Source organism: Periplaneta americana, chromosome 3 (assembly GCF_040183065.1).
Source record: "Periplaneta americana isolate PAMFEO1 chromosome 3, P.americana_PAMFEO1_priV1, whole genome shotgun sequence".
In the NCBI taxonomy this organism is placed as follows: Eukaryota; Metazoa; Arthropoda; class Insecta; order Blattodea; family Blattidae; genus Periplaneta; species Periplaneta americana.
In genome coordinates, this window is record NC_091119.1 from 32727229 (window position 1) to 32739982 (window position 12754).

Below are 12754 nucleotides of genomic sequence, written 5' to 3' on the forward strand. Positions count from 1 at the left end.
TTCGATAGTTTTAAACAGAAAAACGTAATCAGCACCTCTCACTTCCCCTATTCATCGAGTGAATTAAAAACGTGCACTAGACCTACAGCTGCGTAATAAAGGAAGTGTTGATAAGATTTATCTTCATCCGTCAATTCCCGGGATGAAAAGCTCGACATTAACATCATCTGCCCGATACTGTCATTTTTATCTAGTCCGGTTGTACAATTTTTAAAACATTTTCTCAAAATGTTGTGTCACTAAATACCAATTTACTGTACTTGTATAGTCTGATATAGTTCTCCAGATTTGTTTAGCTGATACTGTACATAGGCCTACAATGGTGGTTTTATTCAAATAATATTTATTTTCTGTATCAAACATAGACTACATTTTACCGGTTTACTACACAAAGAAAGATTATTTCAACTCTGTTCTCTGATCGGTTTCAGGAATCTTTATTCTGTGGCGTAAACAAATCCCGAATTCTTACGTTGCTAGGTGGACATGGTCCCATATAAAGGTCGAAATTTTATGAGAAAAGATAGAATAAGATTATCAGATATAACACGAATTCTAAAAAAGAAATACACACCGATTTTACATGAACAAACATTTTTTGACGAAAACAAGAAATAAGATAGCAGATGAACAAACAGACGAAGTAGTTTGCAATTCTATGATATTAGACACGGATGTTCAGTAAGTCCAGTGCCATTAATGTATTAGTGAATAAAACAGTCAGAAATGTTAGGACTAACACATTACCAGGTAGTAAACCGACTAATGAAAGTATTAGTATAATATCTGGTTGGTAGTAGTAGTACCGGTAGTAGTAGTAGTAGTAGTAGTAGTAGTACCGGAAGTAGTAGTAGTAGTAGTACAGGTAGTTGTAATACCGGTAATAGTAGTACCGGTAAAAGTAGTAGTAGTAGTAGTAGCACCGGTAGTAGTAGTAGTAGTACCGGTGGTAGTAGTAGCAGTACCGGTGGTAGTGGTAATAGTACCGGTAGTAGTAGAAGTAGTAGAACCGATAGTAATAGTAGCAGCAGTAGTAGTAGTAGTAGCAATAGTAGCAGTACCAGTAATAGTAAAAGCAGTAGTAGTAGTACCAGTAGTAGTAATAGTATTAGTAGTACTCGTAATAGTAGTAGTAGTACCAGTAGTAGTAATAGTATTAGTAGTACCCGTAATAGTAGTAGTAGTAGTACCAGTAGTAGTAATAGTATTAGTAGTACCCGTAATAGTAGTAGTAGTAGTAGTACCAGTAATAGTAGTAGCAGTAGTAGTAGTAGTACCAGTAGTAGTAATAGTATTAGTAGTACCCGTAATAGTAGTAGTAGTAGTAGTAGTAATACCGGTAGCAGTAGTAGTAGTACCAGTAGTAGTAATAGTATTAGTAGTACCCGTAATAGTAGTAGTAGTAGTACCAGTAGTAGTAATAGTATTAGTAGTACCCGTAATAGTAGTAGTAGTAGCGGTAATAGTAATACCGGTAGCAGTAGTAGTAGTACCGGTAGTAGTAATAGTAGTAGTAGTACCAGTAATAGTAGTAGCAGTAGTAGTAGTAGTAGTACCAGTAGTAGTAATAGTATTAGTAGTACCCGTAATAGTAGTAGTAGTAGTAGTAGCGGTAATAGTAATACCGGTAGCAGTAGTATTAGTACCGGTAGTAGTAATAGTAGTAGTAGTAGTACCAGTAATAGTAGTAGCAGTAGTAGTAGTAGTACCAGTAGTAGTAATAGTATTAGTAGTACCCGTAACAGTAGTAGCAGTACCAGTAGTAGTAATAGTATTAGTAGTACCCGTAATAGTAGTAGTAGTAGCGGTAATAGTAATACCGGTAGAAGTAGTAGTAGTACCAGTAGTAGTAATAGTATTAGTAGTACCCGTAATAGTAGTAGTAGTAGCGGTAATAGTGATACCGGTAGCAGTAGTAGTAGTACCGGTAGTAGTAATAGTAGTAGTACCAGTAGTAGTAATAGTAGTAGTAGTACCGGTAATAGTAGTAGTAGTAGTGGTAATAGTAATACCGGTAGTAAGAGTAGCAGTAGTAGTACCGGTAGTAGTAGTAGTACCGGTAGTAGTAGTAGTACCGGTAGTGAGAGTAGCAGTAGTAGTACCGGTAGTGAGAATAGCAGTAGTAGTACCGGTAGTAAGAGTAGCAGTAGTAGTACCGGTAGTAGTAGTAGTAGTACCGGTAGTAAGAGTAGCAGTAGTAGTACCGGTAGTAGTAGTAGTAGTACCGGTAGTAAGAGTAGCAGTAGTAGTACCGGTAGTAAGAGTAGCAGTAGTAGTACCGGTAGTAGTACCTTAGTAGAAGCAGTAGTAGTACCGGTATTAAGAGTAGCAGTAGTAGTACCGGTAGTAAGAGTAGCAGTAGTAGTACCGGTAGTAAGAGTAGCAGTAGTAGTACCGATAGTAGTAGTACCTTAGTAGAAGCAGTAGTAGTACCGGTAGTAAGAGTAGCAGTAGTAGTACCTGTAGTAAGAGTAGCAGTAGTAGTACCGGTAGTGGTAGTAGTGGTACCTTAATAGAAGCAGTAGTAGTAGTACCTTAGTAGAAGCAGTAGTGGTACCGGTAGTAAGAGTAGTAGTACTAGTAGTACCGGTAGTAAGAGTAGCAGTAGTAGTACCGGTAGTAGTAGTAGTAGTAGTAGTACCTTAGTAGAAACAGTAGTAGTACCGGTAGTAAGAGTAGCAGTAGTAGTACCGGTAGTAGTAGTAGTAGTAGTACCTTAGTAGCAGTAGTATTACCGGTAATAAGACTAGCAGTAGTAGTACCGGTAGTAGTAGTAGTTGCAGCAATAGTAGTAGCAGTATTAGTAGTACCGGTAGTAGTAGTACCGGTAGTAGAAGCAGTAGTAGTACCGGTGATAAGAGTAGCAGTAGTAGTACCGGTATTAGTAGTAGTAGCAGCAGTAGTAGTAGTAGTAGCAATAGTAGCAGTACCAGTAATAGTAAAAGCAGTAGTAGTAGTACCAGTAGTAGTAATAGTATTAGTAGTACTCGTAATAGTAGTAGTAGTACCAGTAGTAGTAATAGTATTAGTAGTACCCGTAATAGTAGTAGTAGTAGTAGTACCAGTAATAGTAGTAGCAGTAGTAGTAGTAGTACCAGTAGTAGTAATAGTATTAGTAGTACCCGTAATAGTAGTAGTAGTAGTAGTAATACCGGTAGCAGTAGTAGTAGTACCAGTAGTAGTAATAGTATTAGTAGTACCCGTAATAGTAGTAGTAGTAGTACCAGTAGTAGTAATAGTATTAGTAGTACCCGTAATAGTAGTAGTAGCGGTAATAGTAATACCGGTAGCAGTAGTAGTAGTACCGGTAGTAGTAATAGTAGTAGTAGTACCAGTAGTAGCAGTAGTAGTAGTAGTACCAGTAGTAGTAATAGTATTAGTAGTACCCGTAATAGTAGTAGTAGTAGTAGCGGTAATAGTAATACCGGTAGCAGTAGTATTAGTACCGGTAGTAGTAATAGTAGTAGTAGTAGTACCAGTAATAGTAGTAGCAGTAGTAGTAGTAGTACCAGTAGTAGTAATAGTATTAGTAGTACCCGTAACAGTAGTAGCAGTACCAGTAGTAGTAATAGTATTAGTAGTACCCGTAATAGTAGTAGTAGTAGCGGTAATAGTAATACCGGTAGAAGTAGTAGTAGTACCAGTAGTAGTAATAGTATTAGTAGTACCCGTAATAGTAGTAGTAGTAGCGGTAATAGTAATACCGGTAGCAGTAGTAGTAGTACCGGTAGTAGTAATAGTAGTAGTACCAGTAGTAGTAATAGTATTAGTAGTACCCGTAATAGTAGTAGTAGTAGTAGTACCAGTAATAGTAGTAGCAGTAGTAGTAGTAGTACCAGTAGTAGTAATAGTATTAGTAGTACCCGTAATAGTAGTAGTAGTAGTAGTAATACCGGTAGCAGTAGTAGTAGTACCAGTAGTAGTAATAGTATTAGTAGTACCCGTAATAGTAGTAGTAGTAGTACCAGTAGTAGTAATAGTATTAGTAGTACCCGTAATAGTAGTAGTAGCGGTAATAGTAATACCGGTAGCAGTAGTAGTAGTACCGGTAGTAGTAATAGTAGTAGTAGTACCAGTAGTAGCAGTAGTAGTAGTAGTACCAGTAGTAGTAATAGTATTAGTAGTACCCGTAATAGTAGTAGTAGTAGTAGCGGTAATAGTAATACCGGTAGCAGTAGTATTAGTACCGGTAGTAGTAATAGTAGTAGTAGTAGTACCAGTAATAGTAGTAGCAGTAGTAGTAGTAGTACCAGTAGTAGTAATAGTATTAGTAGTACCCGTAACAGTAGTAGCAGTACCAGTAGTAGTAATAGTATTAGTAGTACCCGTAATAGTAGTAGTAGTAGCGGTAATAGTAATACCGGTAGAAGTAGTAGTAGTACCAGTAGTAGTAATAGTATTAGTAGTACCCGTAATAGTAGTAGTAGTAGCGGTAATAGTAATACCGGTAGCAGTAGTAGTAGTACCGGTAGTAGTAATAGTAGTAGTACCAGTAGTAGTAATAGTAGTAGTAGTACCGGTAATAGTAGTAGTAGTAGTGGTAATAGTAATACCGGTAGTAAGAGTAGCAGTAGTAGTACCGGTAGTAGTAGTAGTACCGGTAGTGAGAGTAGCAGTAGTAGTACCGGTAGTGAGAGTAGCAGTAGTAGTACCGGTAGTGAGAGTAGCAGTAGTAGTACCGGTAGTAAGAGTAGCAGTAGTAGTACCGGTAGTAGTAGTAGTAGTACCGGTAGTAGTAGTAGTACCGGTAGTAAGAGTAGCAGTAGTAGTACCGGTAGTAGTAGTAGTAGTACCGGTAGTAAGAGTAGCAGTAGTAGTACCGGTAGTAGTACCTTAGTAGAAGCAGTAGTAGTACCGGTATTAAGAGTAGCAGTAGTAGTACCGGTAGTAAGAGTAGCAGTAGTAGTACCGGTAGTAAGAGTAGCAGTAGTAGTACCGGTAGTAGTAGTAGTACCTTAGTAGAAGCAGTAGTAGTACCGGTAGTAAGAGTAGCAGTAGTAGTACCTGTAGTAAGAGTAGCAGTAGTAGTACCGGTAGTGGTAGTAGTGGTACCTTAATAGAAGCAGTAGTAGTAGTACCTTAGTAGAAGCAGTAGTGGTACCGGTAGTAAGAGTAGTAGTAGTAGTAGTACCGGTAGTAAGAGTAGCAGTAGTAGTACCGGTAGTAGTAGTAGTACCTTAGTAGAAACAGTAGTAGTACCGGTAGTAAGAGTAGCAGTAGTAGTACCGGTAGTAGTAGTAGTAGTAGTACCTTAGTAGCAGTAGTATTACCGGTAATAAGAGTAGCAGTAGTAGTACCGGTAGTAGTAGTAGTAGTTGCAGCAATAGTAGTAGCAGTATTAGTAGTACCGGTAGTAGTAGTAGTAGTACCGGTAGTAGAAGCAGTAGTAGTACCGGTGATAAGAGTAGCAGTAGTAGTACCGGTATTAGTAGTAGTAGCAGCAGTAGTAGTACCAGTATTAGTAGTAGTAGTAGCAGCAGTAGTTTTTTAGTAGGTTATTTTACGAAGCTTTATCGACAGCTTTGGTTATTTAGCGTCTGAATGAGATGAAGGTGATAATGCCGGTGAAATGAATCCGGGGTCCAGCACCGAAAGTTACCAGCATTTGCTCGTATTGGGTTGAGGGAAAACCCCGGAAAAAACCTCAAACAGGTAACTTGTCCCGACCGGGATTCGAACCCGGGCCACCTCGTTTCTCGGCCAGACGCGCTGACCGTTACTCCACAGATGTGGACAGCAGCAGTAGTAGTACCAGTATTAGTAGTACCGGTAGTACCAGCAGCATTAGTAGTAGTAGTAGTAGTAGTAGTAGTAGTAGTAGTAGTAGTAGTAGTAGTAGTAGCTTTATTTGGCCTGGCAGAGTTAAGGCCATAAGGCCTCTATTCCACTCAAATGAAGCTCGGTTCAGGCATACTATGTGCAACAGCAGTATAGGCCGAAATTCACCATGCAAAAAATTTTATTATCCCTTAAAGAGTGGAGTCACAAAATCAGCACGGCAACTTTTGATTTTGAATTTATTCGTTCGCCGTGTGCTCCTCTGTACAAGACGACATTTAACTACAGTATACGACTACACGGCGTTCAGGCAGGGATGTAGAAAGTGTTACAGTAAGAAAGAGATTGTAGTTGTAGGGAACATCACAATCATACAAATGAGACAATTTATAAGTGGCTGATATACGTCATGCATAATAATATTCAGTAGCAGTAAATAAATTGTAATAAATTTATGTAACAACTTCTACGAAAGACAAAGGAATAAGGCACAAACATTATTTGAAAATTGAAATATTTTGATATGTAATTATGATTTTATTATATATTTATAAATTAACAGTACTTCACATTAAATAATGCAGTATCTAGCCTATATACAGTAAATCTAAGGGAAAATAATATGCACTGTAATTGAGTTATATTGTGTCACGAAGCATTGCAAGAAAGAAGCAAAATATACTGGTATATACGTTAACACATGTGTCATTCAATAATTGGTTTTAACAATGTTTGTATGTGGCGCTATCAGCGGTAAATGATGCAAGCTGATAACAATGAGAAAGAAGAGTATCTGATGTGTGTTATCTGTGAGTTTAAAGACAATAATTATTTCATTTATAAGATATTTGTAGCGAGTTTAATTTTTAGACTGTTATCTGTAGTGCTCTAAAAATGTTTAGAAAATACGAACAAAGATGCTTAATTAAAATCAGCGGTTTGACCGTCCCTTCAGTGTTACCAACTAATACCAGTTATCACCAAGGAGGAAAAATTCACATGCTACGTGCTGAAATAATAATGATAATAACAATAAGACAGTAATTAACAATAACTATACGTCTTACTTATTTACCGCATCTCATCTTTATGTAGGGAGGTGTTTTCTATATGATTCAATAATTTATTAAATAATATATTTTCATTCTGGAATTCTTTCATATTATGTTGGTAATTAGGATTAGTATGATCTAATATTAAAATTTATTTTGTCTGGCAACATGAAATCCATTGCTTTAATTAAACAGTTTACGATTCGCGAGACCTAACCTAAAAATGTAGTTTGATCACATGAAATGATTAGTACTATAGTAATTCCGAAAACAGAACACCACTTTAAAATGTATAGCTTACTTAAAATACTTTCAAGCACTTTCTTTCTTGGAGAAGTTGCTACCACGCTATTACCTCCCTTGGATATTTTAATAAAAATCTAAACACGAAAGAATTTCATTAAAATGTCAATATATTTACATATATGTTTCATACGAAGTAGCTCTATATGCTATTTCTACCTGAATATAGAATTGAATTGGAATCACAACGCAACAGAACTGAATTGCGTATTGATATTAATATTAATACCGGTATTACTAATTAATTATTAATTCACAAGCCTAGGTACTTGCATTTTCATCAGCTTACTTTACTGCAAACGCAAGTTACTAATGCCAACATAACAGTTAGAAAATAACTGTCAGTTGTAGTATTTGTCAGTGCCTGAAATTCGAAACGAAGTTGGTAAAAGAAAATTCAACCTGAAAGGTAGAAAATCACTATAATCCACTAGGACAGCGTTTCTCAAACTATGGTCCGCGGACCACCTGTGGTTCTCGAGGTCTGTCCTTGTGGTCCTTCAAAAAAGACAGAAGAAAAAATAAAATTCAAACGAATTGCGTATCACTCTATAGCTAAAAATCTCAGAGTTTGGAAATGACACATGGCAATCGTCTTTCACTTTTTCTCCCAGTACTGACATTTTATGAAATTTATTACCCTATTCGTCTACATACTTCCCTCTCTACTCTTAACAACAAAAGAGGGATTTAAAGCACTATGAATGCACATCTGGCGCCGCACTTGTATAATAACCCAGCTAGGGACCACTCGAATTCATAACAGAGGACTGAACCTTTTCATGTATTTATAACTGTCTTAATAGTTTTGCCGACTGCCAGTCTGCACATTGAAACGGTCACTGTACGTCGTACACCAATAATACAATTCTAAGGTCACAATTTCAAACTTATTTTCCAAGTAAATAGGACTAATTTTGATGGGTTCGTGATCACTTTAATTGCGATATTAAAACTAGCAAACTTTCATTGAGTGAAAGAGAACAGTTAACTGAACTCTCGAATGAGACCGGACTTAAAATGAAATTGGAAGCGGAAGGTATGGTTAATTTCTGGACCTCATCACAAGTGAAAAAAGAATATAGTGAACTGTACAATGGTGCTTTAGAAATTATAATTCAGTTTACTTCTACCCTAGATCATATATGTAACAGATAGCTCATCGCTATGTTAAAATCGTTTGCACTTTGAAGAGAACAACCGCCAGGATCGCCACCCGTCTGCCGTAAACGAACACGAGATAGCAGTACAGTCGCTAATGAAATTCAAATGGGAATTATGACGTAACTCCTTATGTAACAACTAGATGGCAGCGTAGCATGAAATTTTGAGCAGGGGAAGCTAACTCAAGTTGTCTTTCATGCAATATGAGAAAACGTATTACAAAAATATAGTCTTAAAATAAATAGTAGTCAATGTCAAGTCAGCAGTCAAAGATTGGTTGGAACCTCGTGACACCAATAAGGTACTGTACGTAGTGAAATATGATTTCACGGTTTATACATATATCTAACAAATAGACACGTGTCCACACCTGTGGAGTAACGGTCAGCGCGTCTGGCTGCGAAACCAGGTGGCCCGGGTTCGAATCCTGGTCGGGGCAAGTTACCTGGTTGAGGTTTTTTCCGGGGTTTTCCCTCAACCCAATACGAGCAAATGCTGGGTAACTTTCGGTGCTGGACCCCGGACTCATCTCACCGGCATTATCACCTTCATTTCATTCAGACGCTAAATAACCTAGATGTTGATAAAGCGTCGTAAAATAACCCAATAAAATAAAAAAAAGACACGTATACGTATAACATTCGCTCACTCCCTGTCATACTTAGCTAAATCACAATATTAACGGTCAATAGATACAGTATTAGTATCATTACGTAAGTATGCGTCTGTCTTTTGAGTGTGTCCTTCATTGATAGCAAGGGAGTCGGTCATTTGTTTTTTAGATCACACTTTTGTTCGTAAGTCAGTCTTGATAATAGAATTGTCCTAAAAAATTCAAGTAAATTGGTGTCAGGAACTGTTATTTCACTGATTATTTATATCAGCCACAATGCACACTAACACTTCAACTGAACACAACTGACGAAAAGGGACAACTCGGAAACTACTTATTTTCAATGTCAAATCTAGCTTTTTGCGAGCCTTGCGACCAGTGTAGTTTACTTAGAAAGGGATGAAAAATCTGCGGGGTGGGTTACACAGAAGAATGAGTGTAAGAAACCAGTCTGCTTGGAAGCTGGTGTGTGCAGACTCCTTGTTTACTGCTGCATCACAAATCATCCTGAGCTGCCGCATCACAATATTTAAGGCGTAAATATAAATTCTATTAAAATTAAGAAATAATTTTGTTCATAAACTGTAGGTTTATTATGAAATTATTATTAACTGGGGAAGCTGAGCTTTTTAGCTTACATTGACGCTACGCCACTGCAGCGTAGTAAACCTGACAAAAGTTGTTAACGTCAAAGCCTATAAGGCCGTCCTATCTGGGGTATACATGATCTAGGCTTCTACGTATCTGTGTGAGAAAGAGTTTTCATAACTAACTCTAATAAAAACAAAGTAGGCTACCGAAATCGACTCGATGTAAGTGACGATCTCCGACGTAAGCTTACCAGCTTAAGAATAACTGTGCAAGAATCGGCAGGCTCATCCATCTCATTAATGTGAATACCGGTACCAACACTTATTATTTTTTTTAGTTAATAAGTTAAAGATTATCTAAACTCTGATGGCCTTGAATTATTAAAGAAACAAAAATGAATTTTCTTCTATTAACATTAGCTTAATTAGTTAATCCTAATATAATAGTACATTATGCAACAAGCCTATAATGGTAGTAATTAAGACGCAAGTATGTTTGTTTATGAAACTCGCTTGCGCTCGTTTCATAAACAGACATACTTGCGTCTTAATTACCATTATAAGCAAGTTTCATACGACTTTTTATGCTCGACCATATTTCTAACTTGAAATTATTCAAAATTAGGTCATGTTATGGTTATGTGCGAACTGACCTGAATTGTGAGATGTGAGCAGACGCGAAAGTATTGATTTTTTCCGAGGCCGAATGTCATTGACCTTGATAGAGAAGAAGATGAACATTAGTCTGATATAACCTGGAAATTGATTCAGAATTGAAAAACGAGATGACAAATTGAATTTATTTGAATATCATTTACAATTAACGCTAATTATTATAGTAACAGAACATAATCTTCTGCGACAGTATTGGATTTCCAGCCTCCGTGACTTTTCGCTAATTGTCTTTCGATTGCATATCCGAGAATAATCGATACTTGCGGTTTTATAACGGTACAAAGGTGACTTTTCATTGGCTGAACACCTGAACTTTAATGAGGTGCATTAAAGGGCTACTACAAGGTGTATAATTACTACATTTCGGCATGGTCGAGCATAAAATTAATTTAATTAATTTTAATTAATTCCATTTTAAAATATAAGTAAACAAGATATTAAAATATGCTGCAAAAATGATAAATTTGCTTTCGAAGGGAACAAGTGTAAGGTGGTCCGCGGAACTGTTCTGAATTAAAAAAGTGGTCCCCACTTCAAAAAAGTTTGAGAAACGCTGGACTAGGATATGTAGTAATAGGGGAAAAATGGTTAGGTTTCACCCTTAGAGTATTAAGTAAGCTGGCCCGGACTATACAATTGGGGCCCCATTTTTAACTTAGTTGTCTGAGCCTGAGAGTTGGATAAGAGAATCTACATGAGACGCAACCCTGGGATGTTATACTTCGCACGAAAACATGACGACCTTCCCTCATCCCCTTCACCAGTTAACTGCAGGCACGCGCAAGGGATAAACCCTTAGCCGAGTTGCCAATTCTTGAAGTCATTGTGATTTGCGAACGTTTTTCAAACTGTGTTCCGTGAAACCGCGATTTTCAGAAAGACTAATATTATCTTTGTAAATATACCTTAATTTATAATTACTAAAACAAAATTGGTATAAAAATGAACAAACTTATTTTAAAAACACTTCATATTTATATTTTCACTAACATGTTTTGCCTAAATAAACAAAAAATGCAGACTTCTATAATAAGTGTTAAATTCTCATGTTATTGAAGTTCCAGAATTTTATACTTAATTAAGAATGTTGCGCTGGTAAAATTTTCTGAAACTGTGATCAATGAATAGTTATAGAATTTATAGTACAAAAGAGTAAAGTTAGATTTTATCAGCTTCGCCTTGGGTGATAATTTCTACGAACGCATAAAATCTGTTTACTCTAGTGTGCTATACAATATTTTATTCATTACTGGTATGTAAATTTAATTTTAAATTGTAGGGCTTTTCTTTGTAATGTGTTGTTGGCGAAGAAGTTCATATATATTCATTTTACTATTGCTAATATGTTGATTGTCATGTAGAGTGATTTAAAAACATTTAATTCACTGCTGTAAGTTAGAAAACTTTTAAGCACTGCTGTGAATAATGTCATTATTTAGGTTGCTAAGGACGGTCTTGCTGTTGGCGATATCTCTTTCGCATACTGTTCACATACTGTTCGGCGAAGTAAATCACGTATAAAATCGTCTATCTTACCGAATTATGTTTTAATTTGTTTATTTTCTCTTTAGTTGGTGAACCGTAATTCTTACTTTCTATGCCCCATATATCCAACTCCGCCTGTTGCGTCCGATGTTAAGTGATTAAGATTTATAATTATTAAACTGCCTGAACTTTCGATTACTTTATGGATAGAATTTGTAACGTCAGACACAATTTTAACACTTTGTTTTCTTAGCTACGCTCCTCTGCAAATAAGATATTCTGTTTTCTTCGACGGTGTTATTTGTTGTTCTTGTCGTGATCTTCAGGTGAATCAGGATGCCTGACTGCGGATCATCTGCTCCAACACTCATTAATCATGGCCGGAATAAATTAGACATATTGAAGCGCACAACGGTATAAAACAACACGTCGACAAAGACACTGAGAATGGGTGAAAACCAACAGGTAGAGGCAATGACTACTAGATTTGGCAATGCTGGGATCTATTGTATTTCTGCCACGCGGCTAGGGGTTGAGTAGAGGATGGGGGTTTATGAGAGATTACCAATTCCAAGAAGAGAGGCCGTCATGTTTCCGAGCCAAGTATAGACGTAATACACTTAGCATGAATGCATGAATTGTGGACGGAAATAATTGCGCATATGATTAAACGTACAACGAAGTTCAACTGGATGCAACGCACAGTATAGGGTATGGTATATAATGATACCCTGACTGAGAAATGAAGACATGAACAGAGGACAATTACCTCTCCACGGGTCACGAACAATGAGCCCAGGGCCGAAAAACCAGCCCCGATTTTGTGAAAACTTGCCACAGCCCGCAAAAGCAGCGCCAGCCATCACGTTCTGCTCGGATTTTCCCAGCTGTTGCGATAACATTGTCTAAACAGAAATAATTAACAACGGGCAGCACTTGGGTAACGCCAGGGCTCTGGGTATCCCAGGCTATCACTTTACGATGGGAAACTTGCACTCCGACCACACATAAACTCTAATTTATACGGGCGAGGGGTGTCCACATCTGATCTAGTTCCTCACTCTATCAAGGAAATATAGTGCCACTCCAGTACC